Here is a 16,756-nt window from a genome sequence, read left to right as displayed (position 1 = left end):
CGGATCCTAGAATCAACTGTGCTGATAAATGAAGTGCTAGCTGCAGTATCACAACAGCTAGCTAGGGTTGATTTTTCATGTAACTATATACAAATCGACACTGCATTATTTCCGATCCTCAGTACGTGAATAAAATCGACACAAGTTTATGCACCAGTATTAATCACAAAGCTTTATTTGATATGAAATTGCAAAACAAAATGAAATATTAAAAAAAGTCTCGCAGATTTATACACGAAAACTTGCCAGATTAAAAAGTGTCAAGAGTTCTAAACTGCGCACACTAAATGCATGACACTGCTGGCGTTAATTTGATTTCAGCTACTCCAAATCCTGGAAAAGAAATCCGACAAAATGCATGCTTGATGAAATCCCCCCCCCCCCCCCCCCCGAGATATATTGCTCGAAAGAGCAGGCACGCGCGGCCGGAGCGCGAACGCGGGCGGCAGCGCATATTTAGTGTGACCAGCGAAAAACATGGGATTACGCCTGAAGCGGCCTAAAATTACGGTTATATCAAATTGTCATGGTGTTTAATATTATGTCACATTACGTCCACCAACTGTGGTGCCTCATCAACTGACGAGCAAAAAAAAAAAAACAACACACAAACAAACAAACAAAACAAAACAAAAAAGTCCTCAAAAAGTCTATGCTCCCAACTGAACTGTGGCGCTCAATCACCATACAAACCCCCGCAAAAAAAAAAAAAAAGTCTTCATGACTTTTTATTGTCAATTTCGTCCAAAATCAGCTCACAAACTACCAAACCAACCAACCAAAAAGAGGAGATTTATGCCGACTCTGACAACAATGGCAACAAAGTCAGCGCGTACTCGTGCTAATACTGGAGTACGTCATTCGTCCATACCACTAGCCGCATGTGCAACAATAGCGGTGACCGAGCGCGCTCAAACTCGTGTTTTTTGTTTTGTTTTGTTTTGTTTTTGTTTGTTTTTTCGCAACCGTTCAGACGCTCCAAATTAGCGGGTTAGCGATTGCGCTCGGAAATTCGGGGTTTTTTTTTTTGCATCCGTTCACACGTACACAGAATCGAGATAACTGCCAAACTTAAAAACACGTCATGATAATGATCTGTCGCATAAGACACTGGATGAAAGTACATAAAAGTGGACTGAAGTTGACAATTTTCACAGTAGGGATACTGTCAAAACAAGGATATTTTGTTGTAGATGAATTTTAACATATTATTATACTACGACCTCGCTGACGTATATGACCTACTTGTAGGCCTAGGTATGCTATTGCTCACCTAGCTCTATCTTTACACACACACACACACACACACACACACACACACACATACATACACGCACAAAAAAAAAAATCAAAATAATTATTCCCACTGAATATCCACAGACAATGGCTGGTCATCAGACAAGTTCAAACATAATCTCTTCAATCACGATTGAGCTTCACGACACACTAGCTGTATACACCAGCACTGAAACTGGGGAGGCAAACATTCACTATAATTCTTGTTCTTACAAAAATATTACAAACTTTCAAAACCTCTCATCTCTCATCAGGGGCGGATCCAGGAATTCTGTAAAGGGGGGGGGGGGGCGCAACTTATATTTGTGGTGCCACTTCCGGGTTTCATTTCATTTTTTTTTCTTTTTATTTCTTTTGTTTTTAACCGAAAATAAAGGGGGGAGGTGCGCCGCTTGCGTCCCCTCTGGATCCGCCACTGCTCATTATAATCAATCAAGGATAGGTCTATAACTCAAAGTCCGGTTGTGTTTTGCATCTCCCTTTAATATGTCTACGGCCAAATGAATTTCACTCAAGCCCTGTTTTAACAAAAATTACCCCGACAACGTCTCAACAAGGTCAGGAGAACAAAATTCCTTGCCTCGGCAATAAATCTGTTGAAAAGCTAGAGCAAGGGGTACCATTATTCGAAAACCTCTACGGGTACGTTTCTACAAAGGGGCTGTGTCTACTATGATGCAACTATATCCCACCCACCGGCCAGCGCCATTGGTCAAGATTCTGTAAACAAAATGTATCTACAATCACTGATCTCAACCATGAAGACCAGGGCCCTGATTCATAAAGAGTTATAATTGATTTTATAGTTGATTTCTATCATAAGTCTATGGCAGCCTGTGTGGTAATGAAATTTATAATCGATTATATCTTTTGATAAAACGGGGCCCAGAGGTTACAATTCATGCACGTGTGTCAGTTATTCTCTGTGTGCAATGTTGCATCTGCGTATTGAGTGTATCAAAGGAATGTTACCGCAGTTGCGTTCTATCAGAAGGGTTACCCGGGTAATGTCAGGGCAATGTCTGGATGATGTTGCCGTAATTACCCTATCTGGTTAGGATAGAATTTGACAGAAGTTACCGCGACAACGTCCGAGGAACATTTTGCGGGGACCGTTTCAACAGGAAACATTGGGTAGAAAAAAAAAAAAAAAATACCCGGACTCTACCTGGCAACAAGGCTCTGTTAAAACGTGGCTTCAGAGCCTCTTCGGTGAAGCGAGCTAGCTATGAGTGGCAATACGTTGAAGGGGGGTGTTTCATAAAGCTGTTCTTAAGGTTACGAGAGACTTAAGAATGGCTGGTGATTAGTTCTTGTGTTGAATTATTTACATTTTGATAAGTATAGCACATCAGAACTGATCACCAGTCGTTCTTAAGTCGTTCTTAACTTTAAGAACAGCTTTATGAAACACCCCCATGGAGTGTTGAGGACAGGAAAATGGAACATTATGTCAGATTTTATTTGATATTTAATTTTTTTTTAATGTGTGTGTGTGTGTGTGTATCTGGGCTGCAACCTAACCCCCCCCCCCCCATTCTCTTTCTTGATCTTATTCAACATAAACAGGTATGGTATAAACTTTCACTCTAACCACTCTTCGCTCTCTCTTGTCTTACCATGTCATTAAATATTTCTCACATTTCTTCACTGAATATATTACAACTGCTTGCACACAATACTCTGACATAACAACTCTGCAAGGTATTCTGCTTTTAAAGAAACTTTATTTGGCAAATGTTATAAAACAACAACATGGACTGTAATCGTGCAGCTTATCATAAGCAGGCACAATTACCTGGTAACACTCAAAGGATGATGAAAAACTAAGTTTAGATACAAGGTCAAACCTCTTCACAATTTCCTAAAATTTCTCTTTATCGAAACTTCCTTGATGTAAACGATAAAAATCTCCTACACTGAGAGAGAGAACATTAAAAAAAAGAATTACTGATCATCAAGTTTTATTTTCAGCTACTTCGCTTCTTGAAAAGAGTAATAATGAAACATGCCAGGAAAAACTACTATTTTATGACAGATTGAAAGAGCTATTTGTCTTGCTTCTACAATGTCATACTGTCAATGTTTACAAATTAAGCACCATCTTATCTCTTATTTTAGCACAAAGGCCTGCCGTTTTCTTCCAATGAGCTTGCTACATATCTACATTCTGGTGTCTCTCTACACCAAAAAAGAAGCTGAAATACAATATTTCCCCTACAAGGTGCTCTTGAAAGGAAAAGGTGCATTTTCTTCTTGGCACAGTTCCACCTCTTGCTTGATGAATGGCATCATATGAAGATAATCATAATCACACTGAACTGATGGAAAGTGGACTTGTTCCTTTTATAGTCATCATCCTACCACAATTATAACTGATTTAGACACACTGAATACTTTATATGACAATTTCTGAGACTTATTGCTCTCTGTATATTTCTATTCAAGAGTAAGCTACAGCATCTCCCAAGTTCAGAGATTTTTAGCTGCACTCTTTCAATAGCCTGGCACATTGTTTAAATGTAAATAATAATAATAATAATAATAATAATAATAATAATAATAATAATAATAATAATAATAATAATAATAATAATAATAATAATAATAATAATTTTTGAAAAAACATATCTTCCACTACATCTATAGTCTAAGAAAGAGGAACTGAAACAGGCAACTAAACTAATTTGATAGAAGTAGATACATCTAAGTGACGACTACAAAATGTTTTGGATATTACTCTACTATCACTATGCAGGAGAATCAATGGAGAAAGGTTGAATTTCACACTGCCATTTACGCTTAAATAGGAAGCTTCTCTGTTTATAAATCACATTTTAAGCTTAACAGCATGGGTACAAGATTTTGTTTTCTTATTTCCAGTTCCTCCTCAGATAAAATATCTTGATTTCATGGTCTCAAATATACAATGTATGTCAAACCATTGGTACTGAAACTGTTTTCTTCCAAGTCATCTCTCTGACAGATTCAGTCAACCATTAATGAATCTGAACAAAAAAGAAAACTCTCAGCGATCCAAGACTCATTGCTAAGGATCATAGCTCTGCCTATGTCTTCTAAATTCCCAATGAGACACAAGGATTTTTCACTGCCACTGGTGTCACTAGCAGCAAAGAATTTCAGAATGGACTTGGAAAAGGAGTCTTGCGCTGAGAACTGCTATTTTGCTTGGCTGGCTGATGCCAAGCACTGCAACTTTCTACTCTGTGCAATGATTGCCAAACGATTTACTCAAGAGAGCCATGAGATGGCCCATGGCTCTCCATTGCGGGATACAAGACAAGCGGGAATCTTTTTCTGGTTTTCTAACCTCTCAGAAATCTGAAGCCACAGGTAAACTGTACCATGATTTGCCACTTTACTCTTCCCTAACTTCCTGTTCAGACAATTGATAAGAATCAAAGTACAAACAGCAACTCAACACAAGCGTACAAGAGTGGCTTGTTGTTGCCTCTCAGTAACTTCTTCACACTATTATTGTAATTTATTTCACCAATGCATCTGCTTCAGCCTCAGGACTCTTTTGTAAATGAACTGGTGAGTGTCTTAACTTCATCAAACTTTGAAAGAAGCTGCTTGCCTACCCGCAAAGATGCCACTTTGCCTGAACTCTGCCGACACTTTGTGAACCTTTTCTCAATCTTGTCAAGAGCTTTTCGTGAAGCATTTTACGAGGATTCCATGCAATTACATGTTTTCATAAATCCAACTCCCTCATACTTTCTGTTTCACATGCTGTTACTTACCTTCCGGAAAAAGAATTTCTCAACATCCATTTCCTCTACTTAGTCATTAGAAAGAACTTGTGAATGGTGCTGTGAAGGGACATTGCTGCCAAAAGCAAGAGAAGAAGTGGCAACCATAGCATTCACAGTGTAACAGTGACTTTTGGCCTGATATCCAACAAGCAAGAATGTCATCCTCATCCCAGGAGAAAGTAGAATAATGGAAGAGCCAGGAAGAATGGCTCTAAGAATATTCAGTCATGTCCTTATCTTCAGGAAAAGACAGCCAACAAAGACCCACAGGATACAGGCAACCCTTGACACTGCGAGCCTGCGACCAACCACATCAACCATAGTGAAACCAGAACACACAAAATCAACATTGCTAAGACAGGCAAACATAGAACAATGGGATGAGAAAATTTGAATGACACAAGCGAGGTCATCCAATCCCTGCGTGAAGATCAAAACCAGTCCATTTTTGTGGATGGTAGATTAATATAATTATGGTCACTGCTGATGTGTTGGTAGAAACACTAAGAAGTATTCATTATTGTATTATCAGCAGTTGTTGCAGTGGCAGCAGTATTTGTGGTTGTACAATGTAGCTGTGTTACAGGCAGAAGTATAAAATAGTGGTAATAGCAGTAATAGAGGTGATAACAGCAACACCATTATTTGTGTTAGCAACTTCTCTTTCTCCCTGGAAAGTCCGAGGAGACCATGAATTAATTACCATTTGGTACATTATCATTCTTGGAGGTACCGCCCTGGAATAGTGATCTTTGTACTTTGTACAACCTCTTCTTTTACTATGTAACTACTTCTCTTCATATAAACATTTAGTTTGAATTATGTAAGTCTGTTACCATGTATCCGCATGTTTAATTTCCTTATGAAACCACTGGCAAGTTTCCTTTCATATATCTCAAAAGTTTGAACTTCTTCTGGTTTACGTTTAGAAAATTATGCGCAAGTCTGTCTTTCACCATACTGCGGGGAGCAAGTGTTATATCACATATGAATTCACCCTGCTATCTTACACGAATGTACTGATTTTTTCATTTTGGACACACATGATAAAATATAAATAAAATATAATAGGAAACTCATAGAATTACATCCCCAATGACAACAAAAATGAAAAAACACCCTCTAAATTTGAGGAAGCAAAAGTCTTTCACACACATTCTGGCACTCCTTTATGGCATACTTTGAGCCCAAAGCCAAGAAAAAACTAGAAATGTCGCTTTGGCGACTGGTATGCCTCCGCCATAATGCATGATTTTCCCAATAGGTCTAGATAGTACATGTGGACAATGTGTGATTACATTTTCACAAAATTGGCAAAATATTGAAATGACAAGTTTGTCACAAATGTGTTGAATGTTCACCTTCCTTGACCTAGGTTTAATTGGATGAATAGGAGAGCATGTATCTAGGGATTTAAGGACTTTAACTCGACTTTGACCCATTCATACATTTAGGCATTGAGTAATTTTCAAGGTACAGGTGTGGAGAAAAAGTGCAATTTCTGAATTGAATAGTAAATTGTTACCATTTTCATCTGGCCCTTGACCCTAAAATTCATAAGATAATCACTTTCAGGTAGAACATGCATAATATGTACTAAGTTTCAAGATAATTTGAGCCACTTCGAGATATGGAGGAAAAAGTTAGTTCAGCACTTTCACTTGATCTTTGACCTTTTGACCTTTGAGGCAAAAAAAGAAGAAAAAAAAAACTTTCCAGAGAAATTCTATTAGGTTACACATGCATACACCAAGTGTAAAAAACTAATAACCCTGCTGGCATTGCATAAATATGAGGGAAATAGTAAAATTGTGAAGTGTTGCACTTGACCTTTGACCCCTGACCTTTGACCCCATGAACCCTACATTCTCTAGATAATCACTTCCAGTCAGTACATGTATATACTATGTTCCATGAAGATACCTTGAACAATTTTCCAAGGCACGGAGAAAAAAAAAAGAAGTTTTGATATTTTTACTTGACCTTTTGACCTTTGACCTTTGACCTCATGACCCAAACTTTCACCAGAGAATCTTAATTGGGTAATACATGTATACACTAAGTTTCAAGAAAATATCTTCAGGCATTCAATAGATATGGTGAAAATAGTGAAATTTCATGTATTTGACCCTGACCTTTTGACCTTTGACCTTTGACCTCATGACGCAAACTTTCACCAGAGAATCTTAATTGGGTAATACATGTATACACTAAGTTTCAAGAAAATATCTTCAGGCATTCAATAGATATGGTGGAAAAAGTGAAATTTTATGTATTTGACCTTGACCTTTTGACCTTTGACCTTGAGCATGTGCACCCAAAAGTTGATAGGCACAACTTCACCCCCTAATACACATACATGCCAAGTTTCATTAGGATACCTCAACAGGTTTAGATAGTTACCTTGTCCACAAAATTCATTACGGACGGACGGAAGGACGGACGGACGGACGGACGGACGGAAGGACGGACGGACGGACGGACGGACGGACAACCCGAAAACATAATGCCTCCGGCACCACTTCGTGGCGGAGGCATAAAAACCCCAAATAAATATCATAATCAAGATCGTCAATGTGATGTGCTTCATAGAATGATAGCATCAATGCAAGTTCTTAAAGAAAATGCACCAATAAGAGCCACAAGAATTATGTTTTGTATGCATCGGCAGCTTTGACAGAAAACATTCATTACTGGTAATCTACCATCTGCTTTATTAATGGTACTAGTCTTTATAAAGCATAGATATTATGACATATCAATTATTTATTAAAGCTTTCACACAGCTGTAAGACTTTTATCTAATCATAATACTGTCTCTGCATACATAATTTTTTTTTTTTTTTTTTTTTTGCAAATTAAGTAATCTTGGCCTGTGACTGGATGAAAAAGCAACATAAAGCAGTGACAACTGAGGTAGGTCACATGAAAAAAGCCCTCTAAGAATAAAATAATCACAGAGTTACTCAATACATTATGCATCTGATTATCATAGGTGTCTCTGAAAATACGTTTAAGAGACATATTGAAGGAATACGCATTTTATCTGTTGTTTTTTTCTCTTTAGTGAGCGATAAACACTACAGACAGTCCACGTATCTTTCAATTACAGCATATAAAATGATTTAAGCAAGGTGTTAGTTTTCATGAATATATATCATCAAATACTGAAGCACTATTCTACTAGTTACACAAACCTAGACAATGCATGTTAGTTGACATACGTGAAAATGATACAAAATTACAAGCTAAGAATCTCAATGAGTGTAACACTTTGGCAAAAAGAATGCAAATGTTAAAACAGTTAACTTTATCTGCAACTACAACAAAAAAAGCAGATCATTAATACTAAATGCAATAACAAAAATACATTACGCATTCATCTCCTAAAGCAGATCATTTCACTCATTATACACACTGAAAGCTCTTGAATGGTTGATGTTAGTAACGTATGGTCCAATCCTGGCATTTAGCAAAGGACTGTTGTAATTGATAACCCAATTTTTAACCTAAACCACAGGAACTTGCAAATGTTGTTTGTTTGTATTTTGTCCCAATAAAACATATATAAGCAAATCACATTTTAGATTTTATGAGAAACAAAAGCAATAAGAATGCTACAAATGTATCGCCATCAACAAAAAACCAAAAAAAAAAATGAAAATTGTTTCCTCATTATGTATGTAATGTAAATAAAGAAAGGTATGTAATAGTAAGTAATGAATTCAAAGACAATCAAATGGAGACTCTTTGCACTTGCATAGGGAAACTCCAGTCATTCTTTTCATTTTTCTCTTTGGAGTTTGAACAGTTTACAGCATGCATCTTACTTATCTTTAAATATACAGCATGTTTTCTATGAAACGATTAATTGAAACATTAACCTTTAATGATGATAAGGGCTTTTCATGATTCATTCTATCGAAAACTAACAAATGGCTAGCACACAAAGTGGTCCCCTACCCCCAAGTGCCCCAAAGGAGGCATTCAGGACCTGACATGGAGCAAACTTGAAACCGAATTCACAAACATGCTTTTCTGAACTTGAAGCACTTTAGCTTTATCATTTCTGGTTTTATACATGATTTGTTTTTCTTAACACAATGTACTCTCTAATCTGAAGATTCTTTATCTCCAACGTGCAATACCTGACAGGTTCAGTGAAAATTTGACAATGTGTCCATCAGAGGAAAATGAAAAAAAAAAAAACTGCATTTGCCCTTAATCCTCTTGTACTCATTCATAGCACACTCAGCACTAACACATCTGGTTCTTAAGGAGAACATTTTTAAAGATTCCTCATTTTCAAGGTTTTGGGGCATTGTGCCCTTTGAACAAATTGTAATCCAATCACTTTTGGTATGCATGCTACTTGCCAAGTTTGGTGAAAATCCATCATGGGGTTTCCCAGGAGAAGCCAGAAATGTCCAAAGTGTAGGCATGACAAATCAACTTGGCTCTTTGGCTAAGGTGAGCTAAAAATAGTGGTCTGAAATGCATGATGGATCAAACCACACCCTGACTGGATTTAATATGCCACAGTAAAGATCATACCGGGACACGAAAGAATGAAACATCAGAGTCCTTTGTTTCCTACATCTTGAAACAGAGGGAGAAAACAGGACATCTTGCAGTGCACCAGTCTCACGGAAGACATGGCTGCGAACGATCATCAATCCAAATTGGGAGATTGTAAAGAACAATCGGGGAGATACTTGTGCGTTACATGCATCTCAGTGGGTAAGAGATGAGTCCCGGAATCAAGAAGATCTCTATATTCTCGTATCTAGATATGGAGATATCACAGTTTTCAGAAAGACTCCTGGAGAATCGGAGGAGACTTGGCAGCTCTGTGAAGACAGGTCGACTGTGGTGCAGACAGCAAAAGAAACCCCCATCTGTTACTAAGGATGGCGGAATGACCTTTTCTGACACAGGGACCTTGAATCACTCCCTGTGACTGTGTTTGGGGATCCACATCAGTAACTTGAGTCAAGAGAGGGCTTTACTAGACACTTTCTGCCTTGATTGAAGGAAAGTAAAAGCAGAAATCGGACAAGCCATCTCTAATGCATGCATTCCAATGTATGCATACAAGATGACCCAAACAGATCCGAAGACAACCTGTGTTATACACAGAAACATGGTAGGAAGAATAGCATCTTCTCTGCCGCTCTCTGCCGTTTAGTCAACCTTACTCACTCTTATCACCCTTTCAAAAGGGGAGTGATATATCACTACGTGTGTTAGCAGACGTGTCAGCAGACATTCCTATTCACTATCAACTGTTAGTGAATCAGGCAGCCTTGGAAATACAGACGTGAATGCTCCAACTAGATATGTATGGAAGATTTCAGACTGTATGCTTAGAAGTGTCCTAGAACGAGTTTCAAGAACAAGAAGGATGCAACATCATCTCTCCACACAACTATCTCCTCTCTGGCTGTCTGAGAAGGATGTGTACGCATGAAGTTACGACGGAATACTTAGAAAATTCATCTTGCATGCAACAAAACACCACTATTCCGATTATCTGATCTCAGGAATAAACAGATTAGTGTGGATAAACCTACTTGCCTTCATATCCTCTCACAAAAGACTAACACACACAACAGATTTGATCATGTCTGCTATCATGAAGGAAGGATTCAGTCTTATTATACAGGCACAATCGTTGCTGAATGTACCATAATGATTTTGAAAGAAATTATTTGTGGCTTCTTACCACAGACAGAAACTAGAAATGTCGCTATGGCGACTGATGCCTCCGCCATAATGCATGATTCTCCCAATAGTTGTTTAGTACAATGTCTTCACAATGTGTGATGACAGTTTCACATAACTGGCAAAATATTGATATGACAGGTTTGTCAGAAATGTCTTGAATGTTCACTTTCCTCAAACTGGGTTTGCTATAATTGTCTAAGAGTGCAGGTACACATATTTGGGGAATCGAGGATTTTTACTTGACTTCTGACCGACCCTGTTATATGTTTATGCATTGAGTAATTTTCAAGGTATGAAGAAAGAGTGAAATTTAAATTACAGTACAAATTTTTTTTTTTCATTTAAACCTGACCTTTGACCCTTAACCTTTGACCTTTGACCTTCTGGCTGGAAATTTCCCAGAGAATCTCCATTAGGTAATACCTAGTTTTAAAACTAATAATGCAAGCACTGCATATACTACGGTAGTATATGAGGGAAACAGTAAAATTTTGAGTTGACCTTGACCTTTGACACCTGACATTGAACCATTTGCGAGAAAAGTGAAATTGTTTACATTTTCACCTAACCTTTGACCTTTTGACCTTTGACCTTATGACATGAAACTCTCTCTGGAGAATCTTTACGCAGTAGTACATGTCTACACTAAGTTTCAATAAAATACCTTCGGGCATTGCATAGATAAGGGGGAAATAGCAACATTTTTAGCATTTGACCTTGACCTTTTGACCTTTGACCTCCTTGCCAATGTCACTAAAATCTCCTCAACTAATTGCCCCATCATACATCATACTTGGACCAAGTTTGGTGAAAGCTGCTTCATCCAGTTTTGAGTTATCACATAAACATATATATTTTAGGATTTGACCTTGATCTTTGACCTCTGACCTCTGTCCGATTTCACTAAAAAACTAATCATGTAATTGTCCCATCATACATCATCCTCGGACAAAGTTTGGTGAAATTTACTCGATCCAGTCTTGAGTTATCGCGTAAACGGATACAATTTCATGATTTGACCTTGACCTTTGACCTTTGGCCGATTTCACCCAAAATCAAATCAAATAATTGCCCCGTCATACTCTATACTTGGACCAAGTTTGGTAAAATTCCAGTCAATATTTCTCAAGTTATCGCATAAACGAATGCGGACGTACGTACGGACGGACGGACAATCCGAAAACATAATGCCTCCGGCACCACTTCGTGGCGGAGGCATAAAAATAACCCCCCAAAACTAGAAATGTCGCTATGGTGACTGGTATGCTTCCGCCATACTGCATTATTTTCCCAGTAGAGCTATAGTAAATCTTAGTAATGTGAGATAACAGTTTCACATGATTGGCACCCCCCCCCCCCCCTCCGAAATGACATGTCTGAAAGTTTCATAGCAAAACCCCAAATGTGTTGAGTGCTTCTACATTACTTGAACCAGGTTTCATTGGGATAGCTAAATTGTTTTAGAAAGCAAGTATTTGTATATTCCAATGTTATGTTGTCCACTAAGTTGGCTTTGGGCAAAAAGGCGGAAGGACGGAAAGACAGAAAGATGGAAGGATGACAGATGGACAGACAACCTGAAAACATAACACCACCTCTGGCTACACAACCTGAAAACATAACACCTCTGGCTACACAACCTGAAAACATAACACCTCTGGCTACACAACCTGAAAACATAACACCTCTGGCTACACAACCTGAAAACATAACACCTCTGGCTACACTTTGTGGCAGAGGCACAATAACACTGAACAAGGTTGAGAGATAGTAAGGAATGCGATACCATAGTACTTACTACCATAAAGAAGTACACAATTATGGACGCAAGAACTATGTAAATACACCCCCAGACAGAAAAGCTTAAAACTAGAAATGTCGCTATGGCGACTGATGCCTCCGCCATAATGCATGATTCTCCCAATAGTTGTATAGTACAATGTCTTCACAATGTGTGATGACAGTTTCACACAACTGGCAAAATATTGATATGACAGGTTTGTCAGAAATGTCTTGAATGTTCACTTTCCTCAAACTGGGTTTGCTATAATTGTCTACGAGTGCAGGTACACATATTTGGGGAATGGAGGATTTTTACTTGACTGCTGACCGACCCTGTTGTAAGATTATGCAATAAGTAATTTTCAAAGTATGAAGAAAGAGTGTAATTACAGCACAAAATAGATTTTTTTTTTCATTTAAACCTGACCTTTGACCCTTAACCTTTGACCTTCTGGCTGGAAATTTTCCAGAGAATCTCCATTAGGTAATACATGTATATATTAAGTTTTAAAACTAATAAAGCAAGCATTGCATATACTAGTATATGAGGGAAACAGTAAAATTTTGAGGAGTTGACCTTGACCTTTGACCCCCTGACTATTGACCCATGACCCCTAAATTCCCTAGATAATCCCTGCCAGTCAGTACATGCATATGTACCAAGCTCCATGAAGACACATTGAACCATTTGCGAGAAAAGTGAAATTGCAACATTTTCACCTAACCTTTGACCTTTTGACCTTTGACCTTATGACATGAAACTCTCTCTGGAGAATCTTTACGCAGTAGTACATGTCTACACTAAGTTTCAATAAAATACCTTCGGCATTGCATACATTTGGGGGAAATAGCAATACTTCTAGCATTTGACCTTGACCTTTGACCTCTTGCCAAGTCACTAAAATCTCCTCAACTAATTTCCCCATAATACATCATCCTTGGACCAAGTTTGGTGAAAGCTGCTTCATCCAGTTTTGAGTTATCACGTAAACAGATAAATTTTAGGATTTGACCTTGATCTTTGACCTTTGACCTCTGTCCGATTTCACTAAAAAACTAATCATGTAATTGTCCCATCATACATCATCCTCGGACAAAGTTTGGTGAAATTTGCTCAATCCAGTCTTGAGTTTATCGCGTAAACGGATACAATTTCATGATTTGACCTTGACCTTTGACCATTGACCTTTGGCCGATTTCAACCAAAATCTAATCAAGTAATTGCCCCGTCATACTCTATACTTGGACCAAGTTTGATAAAATTCCAGTCAATATTTCTCAAGTTATCGCGCAAACGAATGCGGACGGACGTACAGACGTACGTACGGACGGACGGACAACCTGAAAACATAATGTCTCCGGCACCACTTCGTGGCGGAGGCATAAAAAACCCCTAAATTTAGACACTGATGTTAATCCTCCAATGAGCAGCAAGAAACACAAGGGTATGGCACTCACCTGAGTATCGCAAGTTCACCTCCAAGCATTCTTACAGACCAGGAAGAACAAAGCAAACTTCGGGAGCTGTGGGGGACTTTTAGGAGGGCATGATGTCAATTTGCATTCTCTATCACACTGGTTATACTACCTGCCACTTAAGAGAAAATCAAAATGTGAAAACTGGGCCCCTATTTGGTGCCGGTCCAAAGGGGTCACTCCTGGATCTGCCATAAACCTGAAAGCTCAATCACTAATCTATTTACTCAGAGCATTATTTCTCATTTTGTAGAAGAGAATTTTTAGCTCTGGTGAGCTACAAATAAACTTCTGCCTCCAGGGTGTTTCCAGTGGATCAAGACTTGTGGATGTCAAGACTAAAATCAGCACCATTAAATGATGCCTACACGTGTTACCCTCTATATCAACCTATTTATGCTGACCTGACTGAGGTATACACTTCAAATCCGATTAGTCCATTGCAGTTACTGTTTTTAGTTCTTGGTATCGGGGTGGCTAATGCTGCCAGATTCTTGAGCAATGAATGCACAGCCTGGAAAAACTGTATAATCCGACTTGGATTATTACAACCTCTCTATTAGAATTCAAAGGAAATTAAGAATTGAAGGAAATATAGCTCAACAAGTTGTAGATATGAGGAACATGTTAAAAAGCTACACAGCTCAAGGGGCACAAGTTAGGGTGCCAACTGTAGACAAAGGTTATCTTTGAGCAACTTTGCATCTCCTGCCCATAAGGATTATTCCTGCAAAATTTGATAAAAATCCAATTATGATTTTCATTAAGAAAATTGATCTTTATGACATAAACAGTTTATAGATTATACCAAACACAAGGTAACAAAACGCAATCACAATAGCTGATTTAGCTTTCCACTGCGCGTGCTAAAAAATGTTGCAAAGGTTGTGAAAGTTTTTTGAGTTTCTTCTTACGATGGGATGAAAAAGCAACATGGTTTCTGGTGTAACAAGCAGGTTCATACATATACGGAGTGACAGTCATCACTTGATGACATATAGCATTGACAAACTTCAAACCAATTCACAGCCATTGGTGGTTCACATGCAGATTGGTTACGAACTCTGGAAATACGAGACTTGTCTCTGCCATGAATACAGTGCAAGTGGCTGGGGCTTATTACCCTCTCAACAGGAGTGGTATCCTACAGAAAAGAACTGACTGTATCTCCCTGTGAACATGTACCCCTTGTTCTCACTGTACTAAAATCCTCTCTCCTTAGAGAAGAATGAGTCCTCGACTTCATATAAATGCAATGGAATTCTCCACTCATTTCCAATCTTGATTTCTGACTTCCTGTTAATATGGCTGCCACAATCCCAAAGCAAGCACCTACTGATACTCTACAGTGAACATCTAACTGCAGCTGCAGATGGGTGGTTTAGGAAAGAGAAAGGAAAAGGCATCCAAAATATTTGGACAAAGACTTGGAAACAATCTTTTCATGATTGCCATTCCTTGGTGAAATGTGTTCCTCTTAATATATTTGTCTACACCACAAGAACTGAAAACAGGTGCATGCAGAATCTGTGCCCTCCAGAATCTGGTATAGCCTTCACAACAGTTTTTTGTGCAAAGAATACCACTGCACTAATTACTTTGAGGAACAACATAATAAACTAGAAATGTCGCTTTGGCGACTGGTATGCCTCCGCCATAATGCATGATTTTCCCAATAGGTCTAGATAGTACATGTGGACAATGTGTGATTACATTTTCACAAAATTGGCAAAATATTGAAATGACAAGTTTGTCACAAATGTGTTGAATGTTCACCTTCCTTGACCTAGGTTTAATTGGATGAATAGGAGAGCATGTATCTAGGGATTTAAGGACTTTAACTCGACTTTGACCCATTCATACATTTAGGCATTGAGTAATTTTCAAGGTACAGGTGTGGAGAAAAAGTGCAATTTCTGAATTGAATAGTAAATTGTTACTATTTTCATCTGGCCCTTGACCCTAAAATTCATAAGATAATCACTTTCAGGTAGAACATGCATAATATGTTCTATGTTTCAAGATAACTTGAGCCACTTCCGAGATATGGAGGAAAAAGTTAGTTCAGCACTTTCACTTGATCTTTGACCTTTTGACCTTTGAGGCAAAAAAAGAAGAAAAAAAAAAAAACTTTCCAGAGAATTTCTATTAGGTTACACATGTATGCATACACCAAGTGTAAAAAAAAAATAACCCTGCTGGCATTGCATGATAGGAGGGAAATAGTAAAATTTTGAAGTATTGCACTTGACCTTTGACCACTGACCTTTGACCCCATGAACCCTACATTCTCTAGATAATCACTTCCAGTCAGTATATGTATACTATGTTCCATGAAGATACCTTGAACAATTTTCCAAGGTATGGAGAAAAAAAAAAAGAAGTTTTAATATTTTTACTTGACCTTTTGACCTTTAACCTTTGACCTCATGACCCAAACTTTTACCAGATAATCTTCATTGGGTAATACATGTATACACTAAGTTTCAAGAAAATATCTTCAGGCATTCAATAGATATGATGGAAATAGTGAAATTTTATGTATTTGACCCTGACCTTTTGACCTTTGACCTTTGACCTCATGACCCAAACTTTCACCAGAGAATCTTAATTGGGTAATACATGTATACACTAAGTTTCCAGAAAATATCTTCAGGCATTCAATAGATATGGTGGAAATAGTGAAATTTTAGGTA

General features: G+C 38.0%; 1 protein-coding gene across 1 annotated transcript in view; it reads left to right on the top strand.

The window, feature by feature from the left end:
- The window catches only part of LOC140241858 (uncharacterized), a 99,418-nt gene that overhangs the window by 15,446 nt on the left and 67,216 nt on the right, over window positions 1-16,756 (top strand). The window lies entirely within an intron of this gene.

The sequence above is a fragment of the Diadema setosum genome, chromosome 18, assembly GCF_964275005.1.
Source record: "Diadema setosum chromosome 18, eeDiaSeto1, whole genome shotgun sequence".
Taxonomy (NCBI): Eukaryota; Metazoa; Echinodermata; class Echinoidea; order Diadematoida; family Diadematidae; genus Diadema; species Diadema setosum.
Note: the sequence above shows the minus strand (reverse complement) of the source record. Positions and strands in the feature narration are given on the sequence as shown.